The 19,199-nt window shown below is 39.7% G+C and overlaps 1 protein-coding gene across 1 annotated transcript in view; it reads right to left on the reverse strand.

Moving 5' to 3' along the window:
* Positions 1-19,199, reverse strand: part of BEND5 (BEN domain containing 5) — a 728,817-nt gene that overhangs the window by 402,535 nt on the left and 307,083 nt on the right. The window lies entirely within an intron of this gene.

Below are 19,199 nucleotides of genomic sequence, written 5' to 3' on the forward strand. Positions count from 1 at the left end.
ATCTAGTTAGCTCAGGACATTGAGAAAATTTATGAGACAGAAATATCAACAGCAAATAGTTTAAAGATAAACAAGTTCCTACCCAGAAATAAGCCCTGCTGAGTTCAGTGAGACTTACTCTCACATAAGTATGTGTAGCAGTCTTACAGTAGTGGGTGGCGTTAATGTGGCGCCAAACTGAGGGCTCCTCCACACTTCCTTTTGCCCAGCTGGTATATAGTACTATAATTAATATTTTAAATACATTGAAGTCAGACCTCAAAAGGAGTCTTTTCCATTCACCTGGAATAGCACTCTGAAAACAGGATTATAATTCTCCAAGACAATTAATGGCAGCACTCTCACTCACTCACAATATGAATCCTTTGGGACAGAATATCAGAATGTGTTATAGTGCTGGATCCACAGGTGCATTTGAAAAATTAAATGAGGATTTAGCTTGGGAAGGAGACAGAGAATTGGAGTTGTGATAGCTTTAGACAAAATGTCAATAGTATCGACTATAGATGAAGGGCATTTAATCGGCTCTCCATCCCAGTGCTGTCTATGGGATTCTCTATTTTCTTCAGTGTTCTTCCTCCCAATTGAGCTGATAAGGGATTAAAAATAGGAAGGCAAACGCAGGAAAGAAGTTTCATACAGCAGCAGATAGAAAGGGCAGCTTTGTGCCACCTTCCATTATTTTGAAAGATATGACGCCAATAAATCTAGTGCAGAGCAAGGGTAGCAACAAGCTTGTGTTAGTATTGGTCTTGGCCTATTTATGTGCTCTGGGAGAAAGAAGAATGATACTTGGGTTCCACTTGAGAATCATAAAACATATTGGTAGTAGGAAATGAACTCTGGGCTTATGGGGCATCAGCACTGGTGGAAGAATTAGTCTGATGCTCATCAAAGCGCAGCTGCTTTGGGTTTTTGTGTATCACAACAGTCAATTTGCTGAAAATGCTTTTGGAATGTCTCCCTACAAAATTAACAGCATGCCCCTCCCCACCAATCTTCTACTGACTTCTCCCTCCCAGCTTGCAAACTTTTGTAGATTAGGCAAAATTGCATATAAAATATGTGAATTAGGAGAAATGTGATTATTTTTCATGAGGACTTAAGAAGAATCACAAACTGATGTGGAAAAGTGACAAACTGAATTTAAGATTGGGAAAACAAGAAAGCGAGAGGAACCAAAACCCATGTGCCACCCTTTTAAAAAAATTGGCTATACAGTGTCTCCCTTGAAATTAAAAAAGAAAATTCTTGAAGAACTAATGAGCAACCAGCTTAGTGAGCCATGATTTCTGCAGGAAACACATCTTATGTGGTGCATATGTTTATACTTTTAAATACCCAAGTACAATTATGCATGAATTTGGAGAAGCCAACTGGGCCAAGGTTCCCAAACACATGTTCCCAGGTACATACGTACAAGTATTGTATGTTTGAAAGGAGCCACCAGTTCTACGCTGGCATTTCGTGGATAATCATAAACTGCCCATAACCAAGGGTGGCTACAATGATCAGATGAGACCTGATCCAAACTGCTTTAGATGTAGTGCTAAAGACCTATGGGATACTTACTGACAACTACACAGATAATTTTAAAAGCAAATAAATCAAACCTTTAAAATGGCACAGAATTCTCCTGGTTCAGGCAGTAATGTGAAGGTTTTACTCATGCACTGCTTAATAATAACATGCTGCAATTTATCTCTAAATTCCAAACCCCTTTGTAGACCAAAAAAGAATATCAGGCAAACATAAAAGGAATATAGTGTAAATAAACAGCTTATCTTGGAAGAGAAAGATAAAATGGACAACATTAAGGAAGGAGAAACCTTTGCTGCTGAATTTGCCACTTATAGATTAATCTGCCCATTATCCTTCAATGGAAACCTTTTGCAGCATTCTGCCAGGGAGTAAGTAGACCCCCACCCCATCTACATTTAAATGGATGTAAAATGGATATACTACTGTATATCAGGCTCTGTTGTTGTGAAAGCATAAGGGCATGGATACAACCCAGATTATATTTGGGGGGAAACAAATTCTTGAATAGATCTCATCATAAGCCAACCAACATGATTGAAAACACGAAATATTATAAGGTTCGCCTGAAGCACGCTTAGGTGGCTGTGGGTGCCGAAAAGATCTTCACAATCACACCAGACTTACTGTTTGGTAAAGACACAGCTTTCTTAAATGACATTAAGCCAGGCTAAGGCCACATAACCATCTCTATTATGTTGTTCATAATGTGCCACCGATACATGCAAATGTGTGTGGATGTGGCGGTGGTAGGTACACTGCTTTCCCCTGATAAACAAAGGCAAAATTCCATCGTAAGAAACCAAGTCTCTGCATCAGAAGCCCTTCTCAGCCAGCTCACTAACACAAAGACATTTCGGAACAGTTTTATTGTATGGAAGTGGAAAGGCTTGCGGGGGGGGGGGGTGAATCTAATAATAGGCTGCTTTTACGCGAAGATCCAGCAGGTAAAAGCTCTGATTGAATTTCATCTTGATTTCATTAAATATTCATAAAGGCCAATTAGAAGGGCAGCTAAGTAGGCCACAAGGCCCCTTTCTATCATCCTGTCAAAGGCAGTCCATCAGGCAGCAACTATTTGCATTAGGACCCAGCAGTCAATATCTTCATTTAATCTTTATGTACTGTCCCTCTAAATCACTGCTCTCTCTCCTAGTGTATGGTTTTTATAGCCAGATGAAGGAAAGCGGGGGGGGGGGGACGACCTAATAATTCTGAAGGCAAGATGCTTACTCGGTAGAAAGCAAAATGCAAATGAGAAATAACATCCTCAATCAAATGTTGGAATGAAAATCTTTTCTTTAATGAGAAATGACATTGGTGGAGCACTGATTACCATGAAGAAAAACTGTTTAAAATTCATAATCAATCAAGCAAGTTTATTTTAACCTTTCATGACTAAACTGCTGGGTTACAGTTTAATTTATTGATGGTGCTTATCTCTCCCTCCAACCACTAATTTTAAAATTATAACTCAGATAGAATACTCTGTTGAGTTGCAAATATATATGCTGATGTTTACATTGAGGGAAACCTACTAGCCGTATATTACAGATAAAGAAAAAAATTAAGATATTCTCACATCCCTGTATACACTATATATTCTGTATATGTGCACACACATGCAGTACTCTCCTACTTTGTTTTGGCCCCCCCCCCAACGAAAAGAAAAGGCTGCTCTTTTGTTTGGAAGCCACATGAATGAATTTAATTTCAAAATCCAATCAACCTTCAAGGACAGCTCAGACACAATCATTGTCATGTGGAGGCCTTGTGACTTTCTAACAATAGACACTAATGGAAATGTCCATCTATTTTGGCCACGGATATAACCATCTAGGAAAGACTGAAGAAAATACAATTTACAACAATACTTGTATCCTAAGGAAAACAGGAGATAATATCTCAACACAGAAGCACGTGGAAGCATGGAAGGATTTGAATTTTTAAAAACTAGCATCTGCCTTCATCGTGTCCTATTAGAACTGATGCACAACATACCGAGAGGCAAAGCAATTGAACCACAAGGAATATGGAACAACAACACAAATACCAGAAGCCTGCAGCAATGTTAAGGCTGGTACATTCCAGTATACACAATCTGCTCTTATTTGGGGTCTCACCCTCACATCCCTGACCCTCTCTGTCTCTGTCTGTCTCTCTCCTGGCAATGTTTCACCTATATGAGCTCAGGTGGGAGGCAGCAGCTATTGCTGCATAATGGCCATGGGTGCCAGTCCCTTCCACAACACACCTCAAAAACTGTGAAGTGGGTGCCCATGACCACAAAGATGTCTTATTTGAGCAGTCAGTGGCTAATCATTAAGTCCATGGATTGTTCTGTTATATAGTGAATTCCTATGGACTTTCTTCTAGTAATCTACAAAACACTGGTGCTCATTTATATAGTTTTTAATTCTTACTATCTTTTGATAGCATGCAGTGATCTTTTTTAAAAAAACTACTTGTACATTAAAAATTCACATTACTAAAAAAATGTTATCCTTATTAAGTATATCCAGGGACGGCAGATTCAGAAGCTACTGGCAGATCTCAGATGGGGGGGGGGGGGGAGCAGGGTATAAGTTTTTTAAATAAATTAAAAATAATCTCTGAGTGGTTTGCCGTAGATTGGCATAGTTCTCCTACTCCCAATAGTTTAACTATAGCAAGTAAAATAGAAAAATCTCTGCCACGGCTGGCCCTGTGCTAATCACTTATGTCTTTAACCTGAGTGTACCTTTCCTGTAAAATATGAGTATTGGCTGCTTTTGAGTAGCTCTTTGTGCAGCTTTAGTGGCCACTATGAGAGTTTTGTGCTAGTACCCCTGATCTACAGCATATCAGATTAAAAGTATATTTGTATATGCTAGATCCTACCCACACTCGGACCTGTTTGAAAAACTTGAATAACTTTTATAAAAACAAATTTTCATCTTAATATTTTCTCGTGTGTATTTTCAAATTTTATTTTCTCTTTAAGCCAAAACATGCTTCCAAATGACATTCTGAAACTGGGCAAATCAAGCCTGCTCATACGGTAATTCTGATTTTATATGGCACAGTAGCACTTACAAAGCACTCTATTCTCAACTTTGCAGTTGTTCCTTGCAGCCACTAGAGGCCACTGTGACACTTGCCAAGGGGGCATACAAGGGGTCTCTGTACCATGGGCCTCCTCACTCAGCCCAATAATTTTTTGTCTGTTTGTTTGTTTGTTTGTTTGTTTGTTTGTTTGTTTGTTTTAGCAGCTGGATAAAAAGCCACTACAGAAGGAAGTGGTAGCTGCAACAGTTTCACTGGGCCATTTATAGTTGCCAAAAGAGTCCAGTACCCTGGTGAGTCAGATTCTTTCTAAGCATTATATTGTACTGCTTTTTTATCTATAAAAAGCTGGCTCTGGGTTTCTTTGACACAGGCTTAGACAGGGTGATGTCTAATTGTCATCCATATCATACAGGTCTGAACTATTCAGGGTGACCTCTGACACAATTGGGAACTAGGGGACCACCTTGGGAGACCAGGATTCAAATTCTCATTCAGCCATGAAGCTCACTGGGTGACCTTGGGCCAGCCACTGTCTCTCAGGCTAACCAGCCTTACAGGGCGGTTGTGGAGACTGAATGAGAAAGGGGGAAGACCATGTACACCTTGAGCTCCTTGGACTATAAATGCAGTACATTAATTAATAAATTAATAAGACATCTATCACCAGAATCCCATCATCCCATCTTTATGTTGTCAGATCCTAGCAGGCCACACACACACACAGTTTTGCTACCCAGGCATTTTCTTCAGGAATGATTATATCACCTCTTCCTCTTTATGCTTCTAAATTGTATCCTCTGGTGCTGCTGGGCAACTGCTCTTTTACGCTATCATTGCAGCTGACTGGGAAGCTGTCTGGTGAGATTCCTCACCTCGTCTTTCTAGACCAGCTCCAGGTTCACAAATACAGTGGTACCTCAGGTTACATACACTTCAGGTTACATACGCTTCAGGTTAAAGACTCCGCTAACCCAGAAATAGTGCTTCAGGTTAAGAACTTTGCTTCAGGATGAGAACAGAAATCAGGCTCCAGCCGCGCGGCAGCAGCAGGAGGCCCCATTAGCTAAAGTGGTGCTTCAGGTTAAGAACAGTTTCAGGTTAAGTACGGACCTCTGGAACGAATTAAGTACTTAACCTGAGGTACCACTGTAGTGAGCTCATTCTCCAAGCACTAATGTTAACGTAGCCAAAATGGTGGCATGCACAAACAAGGGAGGTATCAGTAAGCTTAAAGAACCCCCAGGTTTGAAGAAGAACTCATTTTTTTTGGCGGGGGTGGAGACCCTCCAAATCAGCTCAGTGCATTGGTGGGGACTGGAATTGAGTATTCTTGGTGTAGGGATAACAGGAGACAAGTTTCCTGGCTGTTTAATAAACTGAAATAGAGCACTTCACACAGCAACATTTGTTGCAGGTCCCCTGTGTCATTTAAAAGTTATGATTGGATTGGACAGATCTCAGTTGAAAAGAGTGCCACTGTTGGAAAAGCCATGTTCATAGTTCAGAGAGCCTCACAACTGATAAGAGTGGCACCTGAAGAGCTGTTTCATCAGATTATTTTAAATCACAAGGAACATGTGGAAAAGGTGTTCTCTAAGATAACAGTCAAAGTGACATACATATTTTTAAATGTTTATTCCTGTTGCCCAGGTCTCAAAATCCAAGGGAATCAAATTGGAGAACAAGGAGGCTAATCTAGGCCTTCAGTCTCCTGTCTTTTAACCACCCTAATCAATATCACTTTCAAAATGCTATACTACAATGCTTAATAGAGAGACTATGGTGGAAACTGTCAAGCCCTCTCCACACTTGACAACAGACTTTCTCCCAAGGATTCCCCCTATGGTGCTCTTCAGTGGAGAAAATGACTGTGATCACACAGGAAAGGAGGGAGACTTTGCTTCTTTGAGCAGAACACCACTAAGAATTTCAGAGCAGTATCTAAAGGGCTGAAAATCCCAGAGGCCTACAGACCCTGGTAAGGAGAATTTCAGAATAGGCCAGGAGGATTCTTTCTAGTGTGGTCTGGTACACAAACACTTTCAAATGTGCTTTGAGAGCCAGAGCGGTGTAGTGGTTAAGAGCGGTAGTCTCGTAATCTGGGGAACCGGGTTCGCGTCTCCGCTCCTCCACATGCAGCTGCTGGGTGATCTTGGGCCAGTCACACTTCTTTGAAGTCTCTCAGCCCCACTCACCTCACAGAGTGTTTGTTGTGGGGGAGGAAGGGAAAGGAGAATGTTAGCCACTTTGAGACTCCTGAAGGGGAGTGAAAGGCGGGATATCAAATCCAAACTCTTCTTCTTCTTCTTTGATTGTATTTGTCCTTCTCATTTATTAATCTGAATTCTATCAGATTTTCTTTCAAGGCCATATCTAACTCATCTAAATAGAAAACATTAACATTTCCCAGACAATCCAGCAACAATCTAAAGAAATGCATAGCATGGCTGACTGTGATTTTGGCAGCAACCTATCCACCCCCCCCCCGAAAGGAAATAAATGTTAGAAATGGGCTACAATGCACATGTATCATAACAGGATGGATCTGAGGTATATGGAGGATTTCAGAAGACACATCTATTGACATCACGGCAAAGCACTCTGTGCACTATTGCCGCTCCACATTTGTTATTTTCTATGAAGAATCACAGTGACCCAAACAAGCACTAAATGTCATTTGATTGAATATTTTGCTTTTTAGTTGTTAGCTAGAAGCTCTGCAAAGAAGACGTGTTTCCTTGAATTTATAATATCACCTGTACGTTCAAATTTCTATCTAATACAGATGATTCAATCACTAAAAATGACATTCCAAGATTGACGATCAGAACATGACTTCTTCCAAATAAACAATTAATAATCATCTAGTACTTCAATAAAAATGACTCAGTGCTTAGCATGAGTCACCCCAATGATTTAGGGAAGATGGAATCACTGTTTTCCAAAAGGCTATCCACAGACAAGCCTTCAAATTCATTTCTAAAATTACCCGATAAACTAATGGTAAAGAAGACGTCAGTGCACTATGGAAGTCCATTAAGAGAACAAGCTCAAAAAGAAGCAAATAAAAAGCCAAATATCAAGCATGCACACCGCTTAGGTCTGCTTCCCTCTCTGCTCCAAACCATAAATAGGTACAAAATGAGATTTGCTTATGAACACCCTGAGAAGCTGATAAAATGCAAGGCGATGCACAGCAAAGTTAAAGGAAGAAAACCACTATGTTGGTGAAGTCAGAACCCAAGACATTATACAAATATCCACCAACTTTGTGAGAAGCCAAAATATTTCATCAAGAGTCAGGGATGTTGGAAAACGCCCTGGGGTGCACCTGCAGCCCCCAAACTCCAAGTGTCCTCCGGTATGCGCAGCGCTGGAAAAGGCAAATTACCCAACTGATATATAGGTTTTCCCATGCCTTTGGATGTCAAAAACCATTCAAAGTTCACGCTAACCACCAAAACCAGAATTACGAAATATTACAGAAAATTCTGTGGAAGCAAAGTAATATTTTATCTAAATCCAGTTCTGGCTTTTGTACAGAAAGGAAACTCTTATCTTAGACATTATCTCTCTGGTGTTAGAAGACATCTTGCACCTGGGTTTGAATGCAATGTAATTTGTGAGTTTGGACCCCTCAATGGTGGGGTTGCGAATGCTGATAGGCTTTTTATTTATTTATATATTTTTTGTTATTTATTATTTATTATATTTCTTATTTATTTTAGAATCAAATCGCTCTATTAGCTAATTTTAAGGGTTGTTTTTTTTTTATTCTTCTGTGTTTTGAGCAACCTACTTTAATTCAGCTTTTTTATCTGCTTCTGATACTTGTTGCTTGTTTGTTCTGCCCTGCTTGTGTGTTGTTGTAGTGCTGCATTTCCCATTTTTTCATGTTGAAGTTATAAACTACCTAGGATATTTTAAATAGAAAAGTGATAAATAAATATTTTGAATAAATAAAATGAATATAAGTAAGAATAATTATTACTTCCCTCAATTCACCACTGAGCATCAGTTCTTTTTTGGGTTGGGGAAAGACCTTCCCCATACACACACAATCACAAAACTTGTTTCACTCTCCTACAATTTCTTGTTCCAGGTAGACCACAGATGAAAAGAGGTATGAATTGTCCTATGATGTTTCATTCAGATCCCACACCCCTTAAGTTAGTGAAAAATTGATGTTCTGTACCTTTTGGTGTCAAGGCTACCCCTGCTAGAATGAATGAAAAAAACTTTTTAAAAGCACATTATTTGTTTGCTTGTTTTGTTTACTTATGTTGCTTCAGATGGAAAATTCCCAAAGTGACTAACAACAATAAAAATACAAAACAAGAACAAAACATAAAAACAAGTATGCTAATAGGTAATCCACAGACATCAGTAATAAAACCCAACAAAAATATGAACCAATTGCTGCCAGAAAGCCACCAAAGACATATCAATATCAATACATTTTATTTAAATAGCCACCATCCTCCAGATTTGGAATAATTTCCAGTGAGGGGAGGGATCCAATTTTGGGATATAAGAAGCAAGAGAAAACTTCAGGATATACAAGGATATACAAAGCAAATTCAACATATCCCCAAACACTATTTAGACTTAACTTTTACCTATTGCACATAGCTAATGCCACCTTCTTGAGAATTCTTCCTCAGCTTTCTTAGAATGACCGCTCCCCACATCAAATGGGGGGGTGACTTTTGCGTGGTCGAGCGCAGTCCCCCGGATCCCAGTTCGGCTCCTGGCAGTTTGGGCTGGCTTCATCCTCCCCAGGCTGGATACCTAGAGGTCTCCGCCTACCTCAACCAATCGCCCAATCCCGCCTGGGGAGACGATGCCAGGGGATTGGCCAGGTAAGGGGAGGGACAACCCTGCCCACACAACAGAAGGTGAATCTTACCTGCAAAGCGTCAGTTGGCTCCAGAGCTTCTACAGAGAGGACATCGCTGGATTTCCTCGGTGGATAAGTTAGGCCTCCCCCGCTCGACCACGTGGCCACTTTGGGCTGTGGGGGCGGGGAGGAATACTTCCTCAGCTTTCTTAGAATGGTCAACTGCTCTCTCAGTACAGTCATACCTTGGGTTGTGAACGTGATCCATGCGGGAGGCAGGTTCACAACCTGCAGTGTTTGCAACCCAAGGTATGACTGTGACTGACTGCATCTGCGCACACGCGCACCACGATTCAGCGCTTCTGTGCATGCGCGTGATGTCATTTTGTGCTTCTGCACATGCACGAGCGCTGAAACCCGGAAATAACCCATTCCGGTCCGCAACCAGAAAACGCACAACCCACAGCGTTCGTAACCCGAGGTATGACTGTAACTTGTTTGAAATGCAAATATGTCACTGCTGAATGTTCAACGAAGCAATTTTAAGCTTCTTTTTTGTCTAGCACTCATTCACATATATGTACAGCTCCATTTGGGCTTTTGGTGGGCAAACAAACACAAGAGGAAGAATGGAAGTGTGCTACCAAGCCAGGGTGTTGTCTCTACTCAGTTTAGACCCCTCCATGAGTTTGAAGGTGAAGGGCTGAAGTGGGAAACCTCCACCGGTGGAGCCTTTCTGTGTGATTTAAAGCTCTGCACTAGATGCTGGGAGTCTCAGTGAATAAAGGAAGCTCCCTGCTTTGGATCTTCACCCTCATATTCTAAGTGTGTAGAGATTCTGCACTGGAGGTGGGACATAGCAGCACCCCCTAATTCTTATGTGTCTATTTACACATGAGATTGAGGGCCTGAATAGGGCTTATATGTAGATGTGTTTCTGTGCATGATTGCTTGCATCCTGAAGACAGAGACAAAGAGACAGAGAGATCACCATCATTGCAATCCAAAATATATTCACTCAAAATTAAGTCCCACAGAATTGAATGGGCCTGACTCCTTGGTAAGTGCGCTTAGGATTGCAGCCGGTTTCTCTAAGTGGTGCGATGCAGCCTTTGAAGGAGAGAGACTTTTCCGTTATTACAAGCCATCGTCTCAGAACAAATCTAAATCTGCACATGGGGATTTTCTACAATCATATAGGTTTAGTTTTATTCTGACATTCTATTGCTATTCTGATCATTAGAAGGTATTAGCTTAAGTAGCATATTACCTAGAAGATCAGTATCATTTTCAGTTTTCTGTTCCTACTCTCTACACCGCTATTCTTTTCCTTTCTTTACCCTTTCCTGTCAATTATCTCATCTCTGCCTGCTGCCCATCTGAGCAAGCCAGCAGGACCCCCCCCCCCAGTGCCCGCCAGACTGTCTCATTCAGCTAACTCTCAGGTTGCTGCTGATTGCCGTCTTTATTCATTACCAAAACACTTGCTACATAGCGCTTGAGCCCTGGCAACCAAACTCTAAATCCTGCCAGCAAGACCATAATTACTAGTACGCTGCAAACAGGGGACGGAGTCTGCTGTGAGTTGTTAGAAACAGAAATGAAGAGAGACCCTTGCTATTTTCCTGTAACTGTAGCTGGCCAGTTACTTGTTGGTTGGTAGATATTAATGATGAAGCTCATTCATTTTTAACAAGGTTTATCAGGTGCAAAATGTACTTCCAAACAAACCTCACAGATCTGCCAGAGATAGCACTTGTAACTATTTATGGCCAGGATTTTATTTTTTAACAAATGTATCCTTATGTATAGATTTATGATGAATTCGGAGCCACCAGCCAAGTTTTAAAGCAGCACCCATTCTGAAAAATGATGCTTCTGAAACACTTGACATATTACACTATATATACATTAAACTCTGTCCAATATATATTTACATGTGTGTGCATAGTGTCTTTTTATCTTTTTAGAACATCAAACCACACACACACACACACACACACACACACACACACTGTGTGTAGTAATCTTTGATGTTCCAGAAAGAGAGAGAGAGAGAGAGAGAGAGAGAGAGAGAGAGAGAGAGAGAGTTTCTTTTCATTATCTTTTTAGAGCATCAATATGACAAATGGGTTTTTGGTTTGTTTGTTTTTACCAAAGTCTGCATATTTTTAAACGAACAACATCCTGAATACTGGTGTCCTGGACACTGCTGGTCTGGTCTGAGGTCAAGACATACGAGCTATCCAACACATTTCATTTCATTACCAACACAACTCCCAACAAATTGGCCCAATATCATTTAACAACCATAAATATTTTGTTACCAGTCATACTTTCTTAAGAACCTATGGAAGCAACCATTTTATGAAGATATGCTAGCTGAGGGGCAACAGTGGAAAGTGTTATAAGCCAGTGCAATGCTAGATATGCTGGCCCAACTTCTTGGATACAGCTGCGGAACACTCCACCAGTGTTCCTGCCACACCAGAGAAAACATGCTAGCGGAATGGAAAATGTGGTCTCCCCAGCATGAGGAACATTGGATGTTCCACCAAGCTAGTGCTCCTATTGTTGCCCACATGATCCAGGAATATAGAATTGGATCTTGAGGGAGGGAGTGGGTTGTGGGTGGGAAGTCAAATACCCCATGATGTGTGTGCTGCCTATCTGTTGCTGTGGCTAAACTGCATTGTGGTATTTGCAGAGAAAACTCTCCTGGGCCTGACTGCTGTTGGCCAGGCCTGCAAAAAGTGAGTGTGGCTGTTCCCACTCACTTGCCCCTGGTGCATTTGGAAATTACACCTCCTGGTTCCCATAGCTACAGCATATTTCACTCCAAGCATAATTGGTTTATAGAATTGCTTACCCTGGCTACAGTTTGGTGCACTGCTCAATAAGACTTGTTTGTTTTCATGTTATTTAAATGTACATAACTGTACACTGGAGTAAAGCATAAATCTGTTAAAATGTTTAACCAGGCAAATTTCTGAATGCTCACGACTTTCTAACGCAGTTGAAAAGCAAAAATTTAAAAACTGAGTCATCCATATGTGGCATTTATCCAATTCTGTAAGTCCGTATTATCGATGCAACTTTTAATACTAAACAAAAGTTTCACAGAGAAGAACGGTATGAATACCCAATATTATATATGGAATAGACACTTTGTTGATACACAGTCAAACAGATTTGCTTTAAAAGAAAAGAGAAATCTAATTTACTGTACCAGCTTGGAAGACCTTGCCCCTGGATTTGTTTGCAGCGCTTTGCTTAAGGTTTAATTCTATTGATTACACATTCCATTTCCAAAGTGCCATTTGCCTGAAGGAGCAGGTGGTGTTTGCTGTTTCCATTTAACTGATATATTAGCCATGTGGTGCACTGCATCAGTGGGCAGTATTAATCAATTTATCGCAAGATGACAGAGAGAATCACTCACACAGCAGAATTGTAAGAGGGAGAAAAAAGGACAAAGGCAAGAAAATAATGACCACTAATGGAGAACCTGAGAACAGTGGAAAAACTCTGGGGTTTTGAATGGCTAGTCCTGTTAGTCCTTCCTAAAATCTGAACGAGATCTGAAAAAAGCCAGCAAGCATCCAGATAATAGGAGGATTTTCATGAAATTTTAAATACAGGAGATGCTTAGATTTCAGAGGAAATTGAACAGTGCTTTGGATATATAGGAGTAATATTTTTCATTATACAATCACCTGTAATACCTTATGTGATTTTTAGTCTAAAATGCATGAAACCACATGCAATCAAAGACACATCAGAAGAGTACTGCTTTTTGCACTATGTACATTTCCACCATTAAGCCTAAACATGCAGTCTCGTGATAAAGTAAAATATATTTTGTCATATAATCAGTTGGATGCTCTGTGCACTTTTATCAGTGACATTCATGTAACCATTTGCAAGATCAGATCCTTTTAGGATAGCTCACCCACTTTTATGACAGCTTCACACAATCACGTGATAGTTATGTAATTTGTCCATGTTAACAGCATCAATGCAGTGATGTGATTAGGTAATTTCAGACTTGGGAACTCTTTAGATGGTAATGTGTATTACTTCACTTGCCTCGAATTACAGCAAGCTAGCCCTGCTGCACTTGGGGGTCTTCTTCCTCATTCTATTGAGTAGGCCCTGTCTCAAAGACTTGCCCTTACAGCACCACTGTATCAAATAATCATATCTGATTGGTTACATGGCATCACGATGTCATAACGCTTAAGTGGTCCCTTATTGGTTGGGACTGTACAGCACAGTAGAAAGAAAAAATTAAAAATAGCACTGAAGCAGCACCCTACCTGGCTTGTGAAGAGGACTGAAAGCCTACTGCAATATAATGTTTGTGTATGTATAGTATGTAACTAAAAATTCAATAAAGATCATCTAAAGAAGAAGAAGAGGCTTTGAGCAACATTTTACATCATTCAAAAGCGAGTTTTTGTTGTTCAAAAAATAAAGCCTCATAAAAGTTCAGCACAACCCTAATCAGTGCTAGCACATTTACTTCATTTATATTATCTATAAGATCTCCTTATATATCAGTGTTTGTTTAGATTGCTTAATACGTTATATTGCTTTAGTATAGTGAAGTGCCATATTACACTGAAGCTACACTCTATAAATTAGCAAATAAAATAATGTTTGAGGATCCTGTCTAAATGATGTAATGTTAAAATGAATCAAGCACTTAATGAGAGCCAAGGAATCATTCTGCAATGGAGGACAATGTTGCATAATTCAGTACAATAAAGTTTTAACAGCTCTAATAGCTGCATTTTATAATGTAAACCTGACCAACTTTTCAATTAGAAACCACTTTATATACCTAATAGCTGCTTTGGATATTTTTAAACAAAACATGTGCACTTTACCAGGAGAGAGAAAGAAAGAGAGAGAGAGAGAGAGAGAGAGAGAGAACACATTTAAGGGTCATGGACATTGGAATGGGATGTCTGAAACAGATAGGCCTGTCTCCAATTGGTATGAAACACTGGGGGGATGTAGAGGTTGTACCTGGAGTTGTGAGAATTATGTTGTGTATAGAGAGGTCAGAGGAGGGGAGGATTTCAGACCATGTGATCACACCTAAATCAAAAATAAAAAGAGACAAAAATTAAATAAACTAGAATTATAAAAAACGCTGTAACTACAAGAGCGACAGCTGCCTAAACCCCATTCACATCATGTCTCAGTAGTTCAAAACTATGAAATAAAAATACATATCCTACTTACTTGTAGAGAAAGAGAAGGGGCCTGGTGAACCTGGATAATAAGTCCATGCCCTTTGATCTACCCAAGCATGAAAAATATTAATTTCATATAAGATCGTCAGGGCCAAGCTATTTCATTTAGCTAAAAAGAAAATATCCAAAGGTGCTTCCAGGCTGAGAGTATTTAGCACCACCCACGCATTGTTCTACTATTGTAAGCTACATAAATTTTCATCCTTCGGAAGATATACTATCTTGTTAAATAAACTACAGGGCAAAGACTGCAAATTCCACATTAAAACATCTAGTGTGCAAATACCCTAAGTAGGTGTTGGTGTGCTGCACATGTATTGGTGCATTTTTAATTTTCTATTTTATTTATTGGTAACGGTTGTAGATGGAGAGAAACACACACAGAGAGAAAACAAGTACATTTATCTATCTTTGCTGCCAGTGCAAACAACTGGAAAAGAGTTGTTTTCATATTATAAAATATTTATATTAAAAAGGGGAGATTTGATTGGCCACATTGCTTTGGAATTTGCTATGATGAAAGCTGGAGCACAACAACATAGCTATCTTGCAACAAGCCTGTGCCATCCAGAGCATTGTGGTGGAGTCATTACATGCTACAGAGACAAGTATGGCTGCCAAGAAGATTCTCCAGAAACTCAGGAGTGCCCTTGGTGATGCAATTAAAACTGTGAACTTTATTAACTCACAGCTGGCACATTGAGGAATCTTTGCAATCTTATTTGAAGTAATGGGAGCCTATGAAACCATTGATTACTACCTACTGAGGTTTCCTAGCTCAGAATGGAAGAAGGATTGACAAGAATATACGAATGGCAAAGCTGAAGTTCCTATTTGTTTCTCCAGGTCAACACAACCTCACTGCTTGCAAGTCACTTAAAAATACAGTGGTACCTCAAGTTACATACACTTCAGGTTACAGACCCCGCTAACCCAGAAATAGTGCTTCAGGTTAAGAACTTTGCTTCAGGATAAGAACAGAAATCATGTTCTGGCGGTGTGGCGGCAGCAGGAGGCCCCATTAGCTAAAGTGGTGCTTCAGGTTAAGAACAGTTTCAGGTTAAGAACAGACCTCCGGAACGAATTAAGTACTTAACCCGAGGTACCACTATAGTCTTGTTCTCTTGGTGTAACAGATATGAACATATAAGTTCTCTCTCTGTGTATAGAAGACCATGGGGTCATTCATTACAAACAGAATTGTGATCCTCAAATGTACATCTAGATTATCTGGTTAAATTACCATTACTGGAAGACTTTGTATAGCAGAACGCAAGCTTTGGCCAACACTTCTATGGCCTACAAGACCAATTTCTTTGTACTTCTCAAGTGGGTACAACTATCATAATAAATCAAGAACTCAGGTTTTTCCTCATGTAAAGCCTGTCAGATAATTTAATCTCCCAAATAACAAAGTCCTACTAATTTGCCAAAGAGCAAGAAAAAATATTAAAAACAAGTCAGTAGTTTCTATATAGCTGTGACACAACACCACCAGCCCTTTAGCCAACCAAGTATTGTGGCTTGCAATCCCAAGCAGAAGGTTTATCAAATGCCCAGTTGCCTGGATCAGATGACTGATGGGGCTGCATTCAACCAGATAAATTAGAGGTTGTGCAAGGTTGTCATATGCGGTAAGTTCCATGATCAATATGCAGTCTTCAATATTTTGTTCAGATTTCCCTCCAAGTATAAGAATGTTCCTTTGGATTCACCTTTAGGGCTATTGAGATAATGTTTAGGTAATAAAACACACAAACACAAAATAGGCTCAAAATATACTAGTGTAGCTTTTAGCAAAGGCCACAACGAAGCAAATCTGCTCACCCAGCAGAAAAGCCTTCCGTGTGAAGTGAGCAATACTCAGAAGAGAGAGACAATGTGAGAAAGGGCAACCAAATTCCATCTTTTTCTTTATTCACTGCCTCTCAGCCTAACCTATCTCACCTGGTGTGGAGATTGAATGAGATAGGGAGAACCTTGAGCTCCTTGCACAAAAAAGGTGGAATATGAATATGAATGCAGCAATACATAAATACATACACGAGAGAAATACATACATGAGAGAGGGAGAGAATGTGAAAAACTGTTATCCCAATTCCATATTTTTATTTAGGAAAACCCAGCCTTCTCAAAATGGGATGGTTATCCCAATTTATCTTCTCTTTAGCAAAACTCAACCTTTTTATTGTGTCTAAACTACTGATCCTATTCCAACATACAGGGAAAAACAATGGAGAAAAGCCTGAAGAGAAAGTAAACAGAAAAAGAAAGGTTAAAAGGCTAAAAGAGGAGGGAGATACAAGAGAAATAATTAATTAGACTGATCTCTATATGCTTTAGTAACCCCCCCTCACCCATCATCTCTTCTTTGAAAATGTACATTGGTTTATGAGACTGTAGAGATTTATAGCATGGCAATGTAACACCAGAAAAGAATGGATTCTAATTAAGAGATATATCAGTGGAATAGAACTTTGTCACAGGATAATGAACTCCTGCTGTGAGATAAATGCAGAAGCAAAACTTACGTGGTTTGTGAAAGTAAATAGTGAGGTGTTGCCAAGATGTTCCAAATGGGAAAATGTTTTGGTTTTTTCTAATAGCGGTATTTTTGTTTTAAATTTCTTTCATCTGTTTGCTGTGTGTCATGTTTGTTGTTGTTTACATTTTTGGCAGAAATGTTTCTCACTTAGCAGAATTGATTTTGCCTTTTTCTTTTATACTAAATTATGTTTGAAATAAAGGAGAAACTCACGTGTTCACTAGCATACATATTAATATAGTAGATTGGCCACCGTGGAATGAAAATCATTTGGGCATTCAGTTCAGAAAAACTGACGGGCTTTTTACATACTGCCTCAATATCCTTGGGAATACCTGTTGGATTCAGATATGCAGAAGCTTAAGCTAAATGCATTTGTGATACCCTGGATTCGGTTATTGTAGAAATGCTGCCAAAATTCTCTTCATCTAAATTTATACATGGACGTTGGAATTCTAAATTCCTAAATGAAAATTATGCATTAGAAATCCTCTACTTGTTCTACTTTCTGAATCTCATATACAGTGCCAATCATGTGGTTTGCCACAGCTTTCAATTCTGTCACATTTCACTGTGCTCTTTCTTACTTACACAAATAAGCACATTGATAAAACATCACAAATAGTTATCATGATATGATTATATCAAGATTCTCTTTGAAAATTGTGAAGGAATGAAAATCTTCCACCATCTTGTATTTTGCAATGATTGCTATTTGTTTTAGAGGCTTTTTTTTACAAAGGAGGGTAAAAGTTTTTAGGAAGGTTAAAGTATACAGAAAAGGACTAAGAGAAAGCTCCAAAGGATCCCAGAAGCTGAACTGAGGAATGCAAATGGACAAAGATTGGCTGGATTATGTAAACTATCTACAATAGGTATAGCTGTATGTCTTTATTTGCTCTTACGGGTGATGACCAAAACTGTAAAATTATATATTTTGTCTATAAGAATGTTCTCAAAAAATGTTTGTCTTGTTGCTTTACTAAATCTCACAAGTAAAAGCATGGGTTGTTTGGGAAAACATTGGTCTGAGGCTTTGTTATTCACTCCTAAGTGCCTCGTATAGGGAGAAGGTAAAGGTAGCCAATGGCCAAATGGACAAAGGGTTTTCTAGTTTGTGCAGTCAAAAAAGGTGACTTGCAAAAGAAAACTTGACTCATGTAATCACATTAAGTGATATCCCATGGAGATATTGTGGCGAAGGTGATCAGATGATGATGGTTGGGAGGTGCTCGGAGACTTGGGGAGGAGGTCCTAGTGGGTTGGGGGATGAGAAATTGGGACTCCAGCATGTGATCTGGATGAGGGTCCCAGTAGATAAGAGGGAGACGGATTTGAGGTCTAGTGGCCTGTTAGAGGAGCAGCCTACCTCTGGGATACTGGACACCTCAAGTTCTGCATCAGAGATGGCTCTATAGTCCCCTGTCATTGAAGAGCCCTTTCCTTTAGGGGAGGCATCTCAGAATAAATCTGACAGTAACCCAGGTTTGTTGACTCCCTCTGTCTCCAAGGACATGGAGGCAATAGCTCCAGCACAAGCAAGTCATGCATGCCCAGCATCTACAGAGCATTGCCCACTTGTTTGGATATGACCATGCAAATAGCTGTGTCTGTCATGCTCTTCAAAAGGAGAGCACAGGGGACATGTCAATTGTTGGAACAATGTCTTAGCTGAGGCTAGCCAGGCCTCAGAGTGATCTGTTGTGCTTTAGCTGTCTAACCTATAACCGCATGTTGGGACACTGTTCTGATTTCATCAGAAGCTTTTAAAACTTCAAGTTGTGGCAACAGGTCAAGTTCTGAGTGTGAGTTTGTTAATGAGCACCAGAAACAAAGCATAAGGAGAAGATATGAACAAATAGAAGGAAATGAATCTGCAGGAAACTTCATGCTCCAATTCTGGAATCATTTTAGAAATTCACACCATTAAATTGTAATTCAGGAGGAATAGAACTCAGGACAG

Source organism: Podarcis pityusensis (assembly GCF_964106645.2).
Source record: "Podarcis pityusensis genome assembly, chromosome: 6".
NCBI classification, from domain to species: domain Eukaryota; kingdom Metazoa; phylum Chordata; class Lepidosauria; order Squamata; family Lacertidae; genus Podarcis; species Podarcis pityusensis.